Consider the following 14,133-nt stretch of genomic DNA (forward strand, 5'->3'; position numbering starts at 1 on the left):
CTCCCGCTTAAACCAGGCAAGGGTCTAACCAAATCCAGGTCACATACAATCTGACCAGGTAGAAGCCGAGCAGGGAAAGACGGGGTCGCCACATAGAGGTACCACCAGTTCGGTTAATCCTACTGGTCACCCCCCAGTGTTTGGCTCTTACCATCCAGGACAAACCACCAGTTCGGTTAATCCTACTGGTCAGCCCCCAGTGTTTGGCTCTTACCATCCAGGACAAACAGCCAAGGTTTGGACCCCAGTTAAGCAAAAGAGAACGTAAACGCCAACGCAAACAAAGAAATAAGGCCAAGGCATTAACAACTGCTGCCAACCCGGGATACTACCCGCTTTTTTCAATGGTATCAAGTAAACTGGCTCGGAGTGTGACAGACGCACCTCCCTTGCCAGGAAACCCCGCTGCGTCCAAGCCAAACGAGGACCTAACAGTAATTAATAACCAATCCATAATGGGGAGCCCCCAGGAAATAATTGATTCTCCAATGCGAGTAGCCAAAAAAGAGCCCGGTCCGGCTTTAGTAAATAAGGACACAACAAAAGTTAAAAAAGGGATATTAAGCCCCAAAGAAATCAAAGTGTCCCAAAAAACAGGGCACGTTATACCCCCAGCTCAGGGTGATGTTTCAATGATGGGTCAGAACCTGACCAAAACGATCCACAACCAGAGACAAGACCATCTCATAAATCATCGCTCTTCCTCAAAGACCAGGACTAACTTAATAGCCCAGGAGAACAAGCATAATGAAGAATCGACATTCAATAAAAACACAATATGCCACCATCAAACTGAGACTGCCAAGGTTACACCGCACTCTTACATCATATTAGCCCCTGAATATAAATCAAAGGGCCGCCACGACATCCTTAACAGAGCAAACATACTCAAACTGACAGAGGGGATCCCTGGACTGACGGGTTTAGTATCTAATGAAATTGAGGCTATTGAGTTCCTCCCACCAAGGGGAACACAACCATCGGAGGTAACTCTGGTGACATTTAAGGAGGCAAAGTGGGCATGCACGTTTTTGAACAACAAAGTAATTGTAAGGGAATGGGGTATCCGAGTCTACCCATACTCTATGCCAGGCTATCCAATTACACTCCTTAACCACCCAACGCCACCTCAAAAAAACGGGATAAGAAGGCAGAAGGGTCAAGACAAAACCTACTCTATTCTAAAAAACGCCTCAGGGCCAGAAGACGACTGCAACATCCAATTTAGAGATGTAGCCATTAAAGACATTTGTCAAAGGTGGGACTGGCTCCCAGCAATTTTATCAACTAAAAGGCACGAATGGCCATCTAACCCGAAGATCATGTCTACCGGCACAAAAATACCAGCACATCTACCACAGTCAGGAGCAGCATCCAATTTATTATCGGAACAAATTACCTTATTATGCTCCTGGAATATAAGTGGTCTACATCAAAAAATTGGGGACCCAGATACGCAATCCTTCTTGTGGAATCACTCAATAATAGCACTACAGGAAACCTGGGCTTTACAGGGGTGCCCAGTGCTTGGGTTCACTGAGACATGGAATCCAGCAACCAGGGACAGTCGCTTTGGTAACTCGAAAGGCGGACTGGCAACGTATGTATCAAACTCTTTAAAAGCCCGGATTACATGATGGTCACTCAAGGAAGATTGGATTTTAGGGGTTAAGATCGAACCCTGGCGGAAACATCGTCCCCTCTTTCTCCTAAATGTGTATATCAACCCCAGTACACGCACTAAAAAGGACCATCTGACTCGTCTAACCGAGATTATGAATGATATAGTCATGGACCAACCTAATTCAGACTGTATAGTTACTGGGGATTTTAACACCTACCTATTTCAGGGGAATGCTGCAGACAACCACGGCCCCCCTTTAATCCAAATCTCTGAGGCCACAATGCAAACCAAACCGTTAATACAAACTCAAAGTAATCTAGGTGACGTATGTGTGAGCCAATTTTATAGTGCAGGTTACCTTGTCATTAATGGGAGAACAGCCGGGGACACTCCACCAAAGTGGACATGGACAAATGGCTCAAAGCAATCGCATCTGGATTACACGATCTGCACCGCACCCCTATTAAACTGCATTACTGATTTCAAAATACACCCAAGAACCGAAAGCGACCATAGGCCCCAGGTCACAGTTTTTAACATAAACCCAGAGCATCATAAAATTGCACCATCGACATTTCGGGGAATCCACACAGAAAATTTAAAGCGCCTAAAGTCGACAGAAGAAATCAGCTTGAATATTCTTCGGGCAAGCTCGGATATAATAAGACTGGGCCAGGAGCAAGAGGTCAGTCCAACAAAACAATGGTCCATGTTATGCTCCCACCTGATCCATCAGTTTCCTGCAAGGCACCAAGCCCAAAGGGTAACTTCGACGTCTTAACGGCCACATGAAAATCAATTCTGGAGCAAACTGGTGTGGGAAAGTAAGCAAAAAAACTCAAGGAAATTCTGGGCGCTTATTAACCACACCAGCTTAGGAACAGTGTGTACGGGATCGGCTAATATCCTGGAATCAGACTGGGCAAATTTCCTATTCAATCATTTTAAGTCTCCTGATTACCCAAGCCCCACCGGAAATGCCAACGTAACTGAGACAAGCCAAGACCACGGACCCACGTGGACTATAAAACAGGAAAGGGTCTTGAAATTATTGTCAAAAGCAAGATCGGACGGGGCGCCAGGCCCAAATGGCCTGCCACAAACTTTGTTTAACTCAAATATCGGCCTCTGGTCAGGAACATTGGCCAATCTCTTCAACTACGCATTAAGAACAGCCATAATACCAGAGTCATGGCGCGGAGCCATAATACACCCAATTTATAAATCCGGGTCTCATGGACATCCGAGCAATTATAGACTCATTGCCCTCTTGGACATAGAAGCAAAGCACTATGCTGGCCTTCTAATAGAGGACCTAAGGTTATGGGTAAAGGACAATAAGCTATTGCCAATGAATCAGACAGGGTTTGTGGCAAATTCAGGAACCCGCACCAATTTGCTAGCAATATCAACTGTAGTCGACAGGGCAGTTGTAACCTCAAGATAATTTCATTGCTGCTTTGTTGACTTCAAAGCAGCATTCGACAGAGTCCCCAGGGAGGCCCTATGGGCCAAACTAAAGATGTGGGGGATTCCAGAGAAATTACTAGAGGGAATAATTCAGCTCCACACTTGGACGTGGGTGCGGGTGAATTTGGGGACCAGCACACATCTCTCACGTAAAATAATGACAACCAGAGGAGTGAAGCAGGGATGCGTGCTGGCCCCCCTTCTTTTTAATCTATTTGTAGCAGACCTGTCAGCGGCCCTAGACGATACTAATGTCACTCTCCGAAGGTGGGTGGCATGATTCTAAGTAATCTTTTATATGCCGATGACTTGGCTCTCTTCAGTTTAACCAGGGTTGGGTTACAAAGACTCCTCGACAAATTGTTTGATTACACTATCAAAAACCAATTCGAGGTTAACCTGAAGAAAACGCAAGTAGCTGCATTTGGTAAGAAACTATACACAGGGGGCGGTTGGTCATTCAACAATGTCAGTTTAGAAATTGGCCAGTCCTATAAATACCTAGGCGTCCACCTGGACTCAAAATGTGGCTACAAAAAAACGCGCAGAGAGATCGGAGCCAAAGCAGTGACCCTAATGGTGTCACTAGCCAAACTTGCAAAAGATCTTTCCGGCCCAACCTTAGCTCCCCTCTTGGAGGTAATGAGAGCAAAAGTTGGCCCCACTTTATTATGGGATTGAGATTATCAGTGGTAAAATGAACACAACCTTGAACCGACAGACAACCAAAATTTATAAAAGGGTGCTTCGGCTGCCAAAGACATCCTCCGCAGCACAGATTAGGTTGGAGATGGGGCTGACAAACTACAAGGCCTCAGCCATTGGGGCGTACCTTAACCTGTCATAAGTTAAGACAAGCTGAGCCAGGAACTTTAGAATCCCTAGTCTGGCAAGAAATCAGCCAGATTGACCCGGGGGGTTTGTACGGACTACTTTTTACAGACTCCATTAAGCAAATGTCAGCAAGCGATCTGTGGGCCCTAAACCCTGGCCAGATAGCTTTTAAAAAAGCCATAAAAAAATGTGTGAGAATGACTTCTTGTCTCACTGATAAAGCACTTTGTCTGAAACATAGCCACGCCTGGGCCATGATAAATTCCTACAGACACCCAGCCCCAGTCAGTTATTTGGCCAGCACATACCCATTATACTTGAAACGTGGCTTCATTGCCATCAGACTGGGTGACTGGCGTTTCTTGCAGGACTTACCATCATGGCGACGTACATCGGAAGATCTCTCCTGTAGAGGGTGTGGGAAAACAGTCAAAACTATGTTGCATGTAAGTTGCCTCTGCCCAGCCCTTAATACAGAACGCAGGTCCGGACTAAAATTAGAATGGAATAGGCTGGTGGTTCGGACCTGCAGGCAAGCCATCATGGCAGCCTTAAACCCGGAAAACATGGTGCTAAACATAAAATGTAGAAAATCTGTTCAGCGAGCATATTACATCTTTAACTTAAGGAGACCATGCTAAAGTTCTTAATTTTCCTTTCTCTCACACCGAAATGAGTAACAACTGGCATTATTTTCAGTAATGTTAGACATAATCTGGTAATACTCAATGCAAGCTGGTGCCCTGTTTCAATTTTTGTGATTTTAAAATATACTACGAGACAAAATTCCTGTTTTTTTTTTTTTTTAAAGATTGCCAATGGATTGTGTTTTTATATTTATATTGTGTTGTTATTTCTTAGAAGTTTTTATCTTAATAGTTGGTCAGGTTGTGAATATGTAAATTCTTTTAAAGATATGTTTTATATCTAAATAAAGATTATCATTACTGGTTGTGCCACAATTCCTTCGCAATTTACAGTTTCTAATATGGCATTTGTGTTTTAAATGCCTTGTTTTATTTTCCTCGAAATTTTTTCAGCTGTCTTGCCACACTTGTGTTTTTACAGAAAGTCATACATAAATGTATATGTACAAGGAGTTTGGGTCTGGGATGTTTACCTGTTTATTAAATTGCCATTCATCTTTTGCTTCCATTCATCACAGCTTGCATGTGGGCAGTAGGTAACCATAGAGACATTTCTCTGTGAGTGATGGCTTTTTGCCCTGTGCAAATGTACACAGCTACTACCTACAGAATAGCGTACTTAAGTACCTGGGGTCCTGGGCCAATGTCTGTCATTTATTTACTGCATGTTTAGCATGAGGGGTGGGGGGTTTGGAGGCAATAGCCAGGCAGCACTAGTACAAAGCTGCTCTTTCCCTCCCTGCCAGTTGCAGTAACCCGCATTTTGCACACACACTTCTTGAACAGTCAGACATCTTTGATAGATAGTGGCATGCTTGTATCATTCATATACCTTTCCAAGATTGACAGTGCATTTCTTCAGAATGCGGTGGCCACCTTAGTATGATAAATCCTTAAAAATTGCTCCCCCACTTTCTCAGAACCAATAACTTAGCTATATGTTACCACATGTATTCTAGTTGAATAGTTAACTAATTTGTTCTATTGCTCTAGACAGATTTGGTTTCAAAACTCACTTTTATTACATTTATATTGTGTCTTTATAGCTGCTGCAGTATTTCAGACTTCCCTGCTACACACGCTTTGTTCTTTTTTTTAAAATATATATTCCTACTTTAAGCTCTGTTAGATATTCAAAATCTATACCTTGTGTGGTTAAATGCCCACATGTATGTGTGTGTGTGTGTCTCAGGATTGATCTTCGGAGCATTGTTCCCCCTGCTCACTTCAACCACTCATTTTCTAATAAATATTCAGGACCCCGGTATTGACAAGCAGTTCCTTCCTCTAAATTAATTCCTGATAATGAGTGTTTAGAGCTTTGTATTTCTGTGTCATTGGACACTAACATTTGTTCGATAAAATTAGCTTGATAAGTTTATTTACTTGGATGCTTGGGTGTGGGTTACATTGGATAATCTACATGTCTGTGAAGAGTATGGCTGTGTGATAAGAACATACATCCGTAACTCTTCAGAACGTATGTTCTTATCGCAACTAATCTACTAATCATGCTTCTCATAGCAGTTTGTGCGTTTGATGGCACAAATCTAAATATACGTCTGTCGGTAATACAGTCCAAATGTAGATTAATAGCACTGTCTTTTACCAGTGATGTTTTGTTATTAGGAGAGCTCATATTTTTCTAAGTAGTCAAAAATAAGAAATCCACTTTTGTCCAAGTGTTAATTTAGTTAGTTTTAGTTTGTGTAGATGTATTTGTTGCCCTCTGATTATGAGATGAAATTGAGTTTCACTGAATCATGTTTCCTCTTTAACACCTGCTGATAAGCCCACGTCCTCTAAGCTTTTTGGTTAGTGTGCCCTGTATAGTCAGGTGAGCAGAACCTCATCACTCAAGTATGCAAAATATTCTAATATTTTCTACTTTACAAGGTAGTTTGTCCCTTTTGACTTTCAACTTTTGATCCCATTCATGTGTGTTTCTGTAGCCACTTTAAAGGTTTGTGAATGGCTGGGTCTGTCCGCAACTAGACCGCATCCACTACCTCACAGCTGTATCATACACTTCATACCATGCCACCAGTGTAAAAGGAAACCTAAAACAACAAATATCTGCCCTTTAACACCTGCCATACATGTACAAACAAGTATTGGCATAGCCAATAGGTCTCTTCTTCGGTACCTTGTAAGTGTTTAGCCAGAGCTATTGGCTTTGCCAGTATCTGTTAGCTATGTTGTAGAGCATTGTGGCTGCTGTGCATCATGTTGAAAAGTTCAATAAAAGTGTTATAACATATCCATATATATATGTATGTATGTATGTATGTATGTATGTATGTATGTATGTATGTATATGTATATATATACTCCAAGAATACATTATACACAACTGAACAGCCTGATCAAAATAAGAATTTGCATAAAAAATGTCTTCTTGGTTTTTTTGTTGTTGAAATGTTGCCAACTTCCTGCCTGTTCTTGTTTGTTATAAAAAAAATTGTTTTGTTATGGGGGTGGGACATAAACAACGGGGGAGTGGCGGTTGGGAAATAGTACCGGAATTACAACACGAGCAGCGGACTGGCTCTAGTGGAGAATCAACAGATGTCCGATTCTGAGGGCGGACTGGTGTGGCACTGTGTGATGCTGAGGTGTTCGTTTGCTTGTGCAGAGGTGATGCTCAGGTGATGAGTGATACTGAGCAGGTGCTAAGTGATGCTGTGGTGCCGAGTCATGCTGAGGTGGTGGTTCTGCACTGGTGCTTGGGTGGTTCCGCACTGGTGCTTGGGTGGTTCCGCACTGGTGCTTGGGTGGTTCCGCACTGGTGCTTGGGTGGTTCCGCACTGGTGCTCTGGTGGTGCTGAGCTTGTTGCCCAGGTGATGTTGATTTGGTGCTGTGCTGAGGTGATGCTGCGCTGATGCTGAATTAGTGCAGATTTGATGCTAAGGTGGGGCTGTGCTGGTGGTGCTCTGATAAGGTGGTGCTCTGATAAGGTGGGGCTGCGCTGGTGTCTAGGTGGGGGGGCTGCGCTGTTGTCGAGGTGGGGTCTGCGCTGTTGTCGAGGTGGGGTCTGCGCTGTTGTCGAGGTGGGGTCTGCGCTGGTGTCGAGGTGGGGGGTCTGCGCTGGTGTCTAGGTGGGGGGGGTCTGCGCTGGTGTCTAGGTGGGGGGGGCTGCGCTGGTGTCTAGGTGGGGGGCTGCGCTGGTGTCTAGGTGGGGGGGCTGCGCTGGTGTCTAGGTGGGGGGGGGGGCTGCGCTGGTGTCTAGGTGGGGGGGGGGGCTGCGCTGGTGTCTAGGTGGGGGGGGCTGCGCTGGTGTCGGGGACTGCGCTGGTGCCGAGGTGTGGGGTGGCTGCGCTGGTGCCGAGGTGGATGCTGCAAGATGCGAACTGAGTTGGCGTGACAAGATAAATGGTGAATTTAAAGTCCGATCCTTTTTATTGCTTTGACTTTCGCGACCCATCAAAAATCTGCTTGCGACTGACCGTTTGGGTAATGGAGTTGGACAACGAGGACATCGCATCACCTTCCTAATCAATTTAAAGGTGATCCCTAAGCATGAACAATCAAAGAAAATAAAACAATGGAAAAGGGATCTTTGTACTATAAACCACAATGAACTAACTACCCTATGTAATAATACCTTGATTCCACAGACCAACATGGAGGAGTCCATGTGTTCACCGACTCCTACAACACTTCCGTACTGAAAGTCATGGACTCCATCGCGCCTCTTCAACAGAAAAATATATCCAATAAAAATTCAAACCCCTGGTTCAACGACAACCTGAACACAGTAAGACGCATTATTTGAACAGCAGAAAGAGCTTGGAGATCCTCTCCATCCCTGGAATTGCTAAAACGGCAAAGAACAATGATGAATACATACATACAACAGAAGAATAAGACAAGAGAAAGTATTTTTTTTTAGAATCCAGCTTGACCAAGCCAGAAATAGGCCAAAATATTCGAAATAGTCAAGCAGCAGTCACGTAACACATCCAACTTGTTAGTCTCCAGATCCAGCTTCCATCCAAATAGCGAAGAAATGGTCACCTTCAAGGAAAAAACCTCAAAGATAGAGCAACCTCAAAGATAGAGAACTAACTTCAACTAGAAAAAGAACTACTACCAGCTACCCCATGCAATTTCTTGTACACCTCCCAGATCACGGAAGGGTATGAAACACCCTGGCCCCCCTCCAAAAACAATGCCTCTTGGAATACCTTCTCCCAAATCAGCGACCATGACGTACAGCCTTCTTTTTTCCTCAAACCCATCTAACCACTTAATGGACCCTCTACCTCCTTGCATACTCTGAGATCAAATCCTTTGTTCTCCCTCTGTGGACCAAGATTGCAAACGGCTCACTACGTCACGGCACTATCCCTGACTGCCTAAAAGTAGGACAAATAACTCCCATAAAAAAAAACTATGGCAGACTGCTCTGATCCTAGCAACTACAGGCCAATCTCCAACATCTCTTCTCTGGCAAAAAATGTGTTCAGAATCAACTCTGCAATCATATATACAAATCTCAACTCCTCGACCAACACCATTCAGGTTTCCGTCAAGATCACAGCACCGAATCCGCACTTACTCATATAGTGGATGACCTAGTAAAAATGCTGGATCAAAATGAATCATGCCTTCTGACACCGCTTGATTTATCGGCCGCCTTTGATACCGTGAAACATAATCTATTGAACTTACTGGAACAAAGGATCCCTAAGAGTCCAAATGACTCTATCTCCAAGTCCTAGGCGATCACGCTTGGCGTTCCTCAAGGTTCTGCTCTTTCACCCTATCTATTTAACCTATTCCTTGAACCACTGGCTTACCTCCTAAAATCTTCTAATATCCAATACCATATTTACGCTGATGACATTCAGCTGTATCTCAAAATCGCCTCCCCAGAGGACATTATATCCCTCAATTCCATCTTACAAAACACACACCTCTGGCTCATGGTTAATCATCTCAAACTCAACGCTGCCAAAACCGAATTTCTTCTCATCTCTCCACCGAACTACAGCCTCAAGATTCCTCTTTGGTTGGAACATCTTACAGCCCTCAAATGCTCTCCCCACAACCTAGACTCCACTAGATCATTAGGTATCACATTAGACAAATACTTAAATAAGTAGTATGACTTCAGCGCAGCCACCAAAGGAGGGAATTACCTACTAAGCATTCTACGGAAACTTAAATCCTCTCTACCACAAGAAGACATTAAACAAGCGGTCCAAGCCATAGTATTACCCAGACTGGATTATGGCAGTGCCACACTATGTGGCTTACCTCAATACAATTTGGCCCCTCTAAGAGCATCCCTCAACGCGGCAGCCATACTTGTCCTTGGAACAAAAAGAAACACACATCTCACCGGATCCAAAATCATTAAACTGGCTACCGTACGAGGCAAGAATCGAGCTGAAAATTGCCTGTAAGACCATAAGGCATTGCATCTCAATACCCCCAGTTACCTGTCTCAAAAGCTAGAAAAATCCGGGGGCAGCAGATCCTCACGAAGTGCACTCATCTTGCTTCTGAAACCTGAACAAACTCACAAAAAGAAAACTGGTGCTCTAGCATTCTCGGCTATAGCACCCAAGTTATGGAACTCTCTACCACCAAATGTTCCCTAATCTCCTCTACCTCCTCTTTCAAAAAAGAAGCCAAATCTTTTCTACTGACAAAGTTTTTACCTTAAGACAATATAACGGCCACATTGAAAATGTATAGCCAGCAAACTCCTATGGGGATTGTCCCTCCTATTACTGTTTTTTTTTTTCAAGACCAATCCGTGTTCTACTATTATACTTCATGATTTGTTTGGTATGTTTCGAATAAATGCTACTTTTTAACTAGTTTGTGTATGGAAAGTTTTGAGTGATCCGTCAAGCAGAGGCTCAGAAAGAAGGGGGGGTCCAAAGCATGCTTTATCCATTTATTTTCTCAATATTAACTAAAGACACATCTACAGCCCAAACCACTGAATGGATTTACTCAAAATATGGCAGAAAGCTAGATCTTGGTCCGGAAAGAGGGGTTTTTTTTTTTGATGATCAAAGATGTTCAGTGTTTTTTTAGCAATTAATGCTCAAAAGAATTGTATAGGTATGGATGTAGATCTGACCGATCTGATTGGTTGCCACCACATCAACAAGGAAATGGAGCAGCCATCTTAGAACTCTAGACCCGTGCCGGCTCCTTAAAAGAAAATGCAAAAAAGGCATAGGGGGGGCAGTGTAAGCCCAAAACATACATATATTACACATTTTTTTGCGAATTCATAGAGAATATCATATTTCACTATACTAATTCGATACTAATCCTTTATGGTTTCCAGAGTAGCGCGCTACTCGTCAAAAAACCACGGCAACACTCCGGCCTGAGCCTAGTTTGGCCCCTGGGACCCGATCCCCCTATGCGGGGCATGTACATAAAAGGGGAGGAAACCATGCACTACCCCCTCAGCCATAAAAAGGTCCTAGAAACACCATCCCACAGGGGTCATAAGTTACTTAATTGGGAGGGGCCTGGGTGCCCCCTCCCGAGCCGTTAATGGCCAGGGAGACCCCAGGACCGGCTCACGTACCCACCCTAGGACACGGCAACATCTTTGCGTTCCTCTAGTGGGAGCATTTTTAAATCTCCTACCAAATGCAAGAAAACACTAAGTCTGCTTCCAGACGCTGGAGATTTAAATGCTCCCACAGGCTTGAAGCAGGCTTGTGTTCTGTTTCCCTGCCTGCATGAAACAGAACACACATTGCTCCTACCCAGAGAGATCAGCACAAATAGCTGCTCCCTCTGGGCGGGAGAAATGTGCTCCTGCACCATGAGCAGAGCTACCTTGGGCAGCGGGTCCCTGGGGCTCCCCCCTGCAGTCCCCCACTGCGTGTTTGGTGGGTATCCCAGATAGGCACCTGGGCACCAACCTAAATTGAAGGCAGGCCTTGGAGAATGGGGTCCCTGGGGCCATAGAAGGCTTGCAGGGGGGAGGGGCACATTCTCCCTCCTTTTTGTCATGCAGCCCCAGGGGATTGGGTCTCCAAGGCCTGAAGAGCCTCGGGACGGGTGTCACGAGGCCACCCTGCCCCCCCCCCCTCTTTTTTTAAGCAGTTCGGCCCCAGGGGAAGGAGTCCCCCAGGCCTATAAAGGCTCGAAGATGGGAGGACGCTTGGCCCCTCTCCTTGTAATAAAATATAACCCCGGGTGATGGGGGTCCCTGGAGCCTGATGAGGTTTGGGAAGGACCCCACCTCGCCGCCTTTCGCAAATCCTATCCCTGGGGATGGGATCCCTGGTAAGGCACAGTCAGGGGGCTGCATGCTCCCTCATCTTAGAATTCAGCCTCAAGGGCGGAGACAGTGTGGGTTTGGCTGATGCGGATGGTTTGGCTTAGCCAGCTTGCAGTGTGGAGTTGACTGGCCTGCTGGGGTTGGAAGCAGGGCCAGGCTGTAGGCCAGGCTTTGGGGCCAAACCTCTGCCACGCACAGTGATTGTTTTATGTATGGTAACAAAATGTTCCTTTGGTTTTTTTCAGTGAATTTCTAGTTTTAAAAAAATGTAAAGATTAAAGTAACGTTATAGTTGGGTGAAATGTTAGTTACAGTGTAACTTATTAAACTCCAACGACAAATTCACCAATAATAGTAATGTCAAGTAACTAACTGCCACTCACCATGCACTAATTACCTTGCAGATTACATCACTCATTGCTACTTCTATGACATCATTGATGGTATCACTGCAACATTTGCAATTAAATTATTGATGAAAAAACTGTGTATGGCAGGGGTGGAGGGGAGTTAGTTACCTTAGGGCACTAGTTATAGTTACTTGACATAACTACAACTGGTGAATTTCTGTGTTTTTTCGAGTTCAAAACGTTTAGTTGTTACTGAACATTTCACCTAACCATAACGTTACTTCAGCAAGTGTGTTTGTGTGTAATATATATGGGTATATGTGTATGTATATGTATATGTATATGTATATATATATATATATATATATATATATATATATATATATATATATATGTGTATATGTTTGTATGTGTTTGTATATATATGTTTATATATATATATGTTTGTATATATATATGTTTGTATTTTTTTTCTTTATATTTATTCTCAATTGAGGTCTCTGCCGGTTCGCTTAAATTGATCCCTAGTGTTTCCTTACATTTGCCAATCCTAAAATGTAGTTTAAGATAAATTGCATAGCAAGTGGAACTAAAGAGACCTAGGTTCTAATCCCAGTTTCACACTTTATCATGAATCCTGTAGTTCTGGGTAAAATCACTTGTCTTGCTGTGCCTTAGCTTAAAAATATGTACAGTTTCATGTGATTGTTTAATAAGTATTCCAAGAATGTCAACTATGCTCTCTGGTCGTTTCTTAAACATATGTTCCACCTTGCATCAAATTCTGAATGATTTTGGTAATCCGATTTCCGCTGCTCGCAACATGCCTTGTCCTGGTATACTGTCTTATGAATACTTCTGCTGCAGTAAAAAAACATGTTGCTATCTAGCTTTTTGGAACCAGAGCTGCATCAATTCCGGAGACGAAGTGAAATATATAGCACATCACTAGAGTCAGTGGGAGCTGTAATGAAAATTCATGTCCGTTAGACCCCTAGGAGTCCTGCATTGATCTACATGCCGCTTTGCACATCCATGAGAAATGTGGTATTTTTTTTGTTCTGAGATGTTTTCTTTTTTTTTTTTTTTTTAATTTTTGAAAACCTTTATTGTGCATAGCAAGCGTACAAATACGGGCCTACAACCATACAGGCCGGCCTCGAAAGCAATCAATAGCACAAAAAGTACGGATAGTTCAACTCAGCAGTCCCAATGAATGTACAGACGATAATTGTCTAAGACGTGACTAGATTGAAGCGGTGCCACCAGGCACAGGAGGAATGAGGTTAATTTTTAAAGTTTTGTAGAGAAAAAGGATCAGGTGCATTCAATCCACCGAAAGCAATGGCAGGCAACGAACCAGCGAGTCATGAGCAAAACGAGGAGTAAAATTAAAAGCAACAAAGGATAGTGACCATCAGGATAATAGCACAATAAAACAGTACACGTTGGCCATCGCCCGCCCGACGACTCAGAACACCCAAATCCACAAAAATGACAGCATCGACAGCGGAGAGAATAGGTAACACTACCCCGAAGCACCTGACAACCCAAAGGGAGGAAAGAAAAAGAGAAAGGAAGAAGACAAGAGAAATAAGGCCCATAGAAACTGAAACTAAAACAAAATCCCTACCCCCCACCCCCCACCCTGCACGTATGCGGAGGCTACGGCCTACCCCCCCCCCCCCCCAAGCTGCGTGCCTGTCGCCCACTAACCGAACCCGAAATTTAGAACAGAAAGAGAAAAAGAGAAGAGAAAGAAAAAACGTAATTCACAGAAGATCGGAGGAGGGCCATCGAATATCCCCAAAGCACCATAACGTTTCATTCCGGCTGCCCGATCCCAGACCCCGCGACCAATACAATACCCATAGTCGATATCCCCGGCAGTCCATCAGTGACCCAGCAGTACAAGTGAAACGGTCCCGACATGATGGGGG

The 14,133-nt window shown here is 44.0% G+C and overlaps 1 protein-coding gene across 1 annotated transcript in view; it reads left to right on the forward strand.

Moving 5' to 3' along the window:
• SPPL3 (signal peptide peptidase like 3) overlaps positions 1-14,133 on the forward strand; it is a 298,157-nt gene that overhangs the window by 114,987 nt on the left and 169,037 nt on the right. The window lies entirely within an intron of this gene.

Source organism: Lissotriton vulgaris, chromosome 11 (genome assembly GCF_964263255.1).
Source record: "Lissotriton vulgaris chromosome 11, aLisVul1.2, whole genome shotgun sequence".
NCBI lineage: Eukaryota > Metazoa > Chordata > Amphibia > Caudata > Salamandridae > Lissotriton > Lissotriton vulgaris.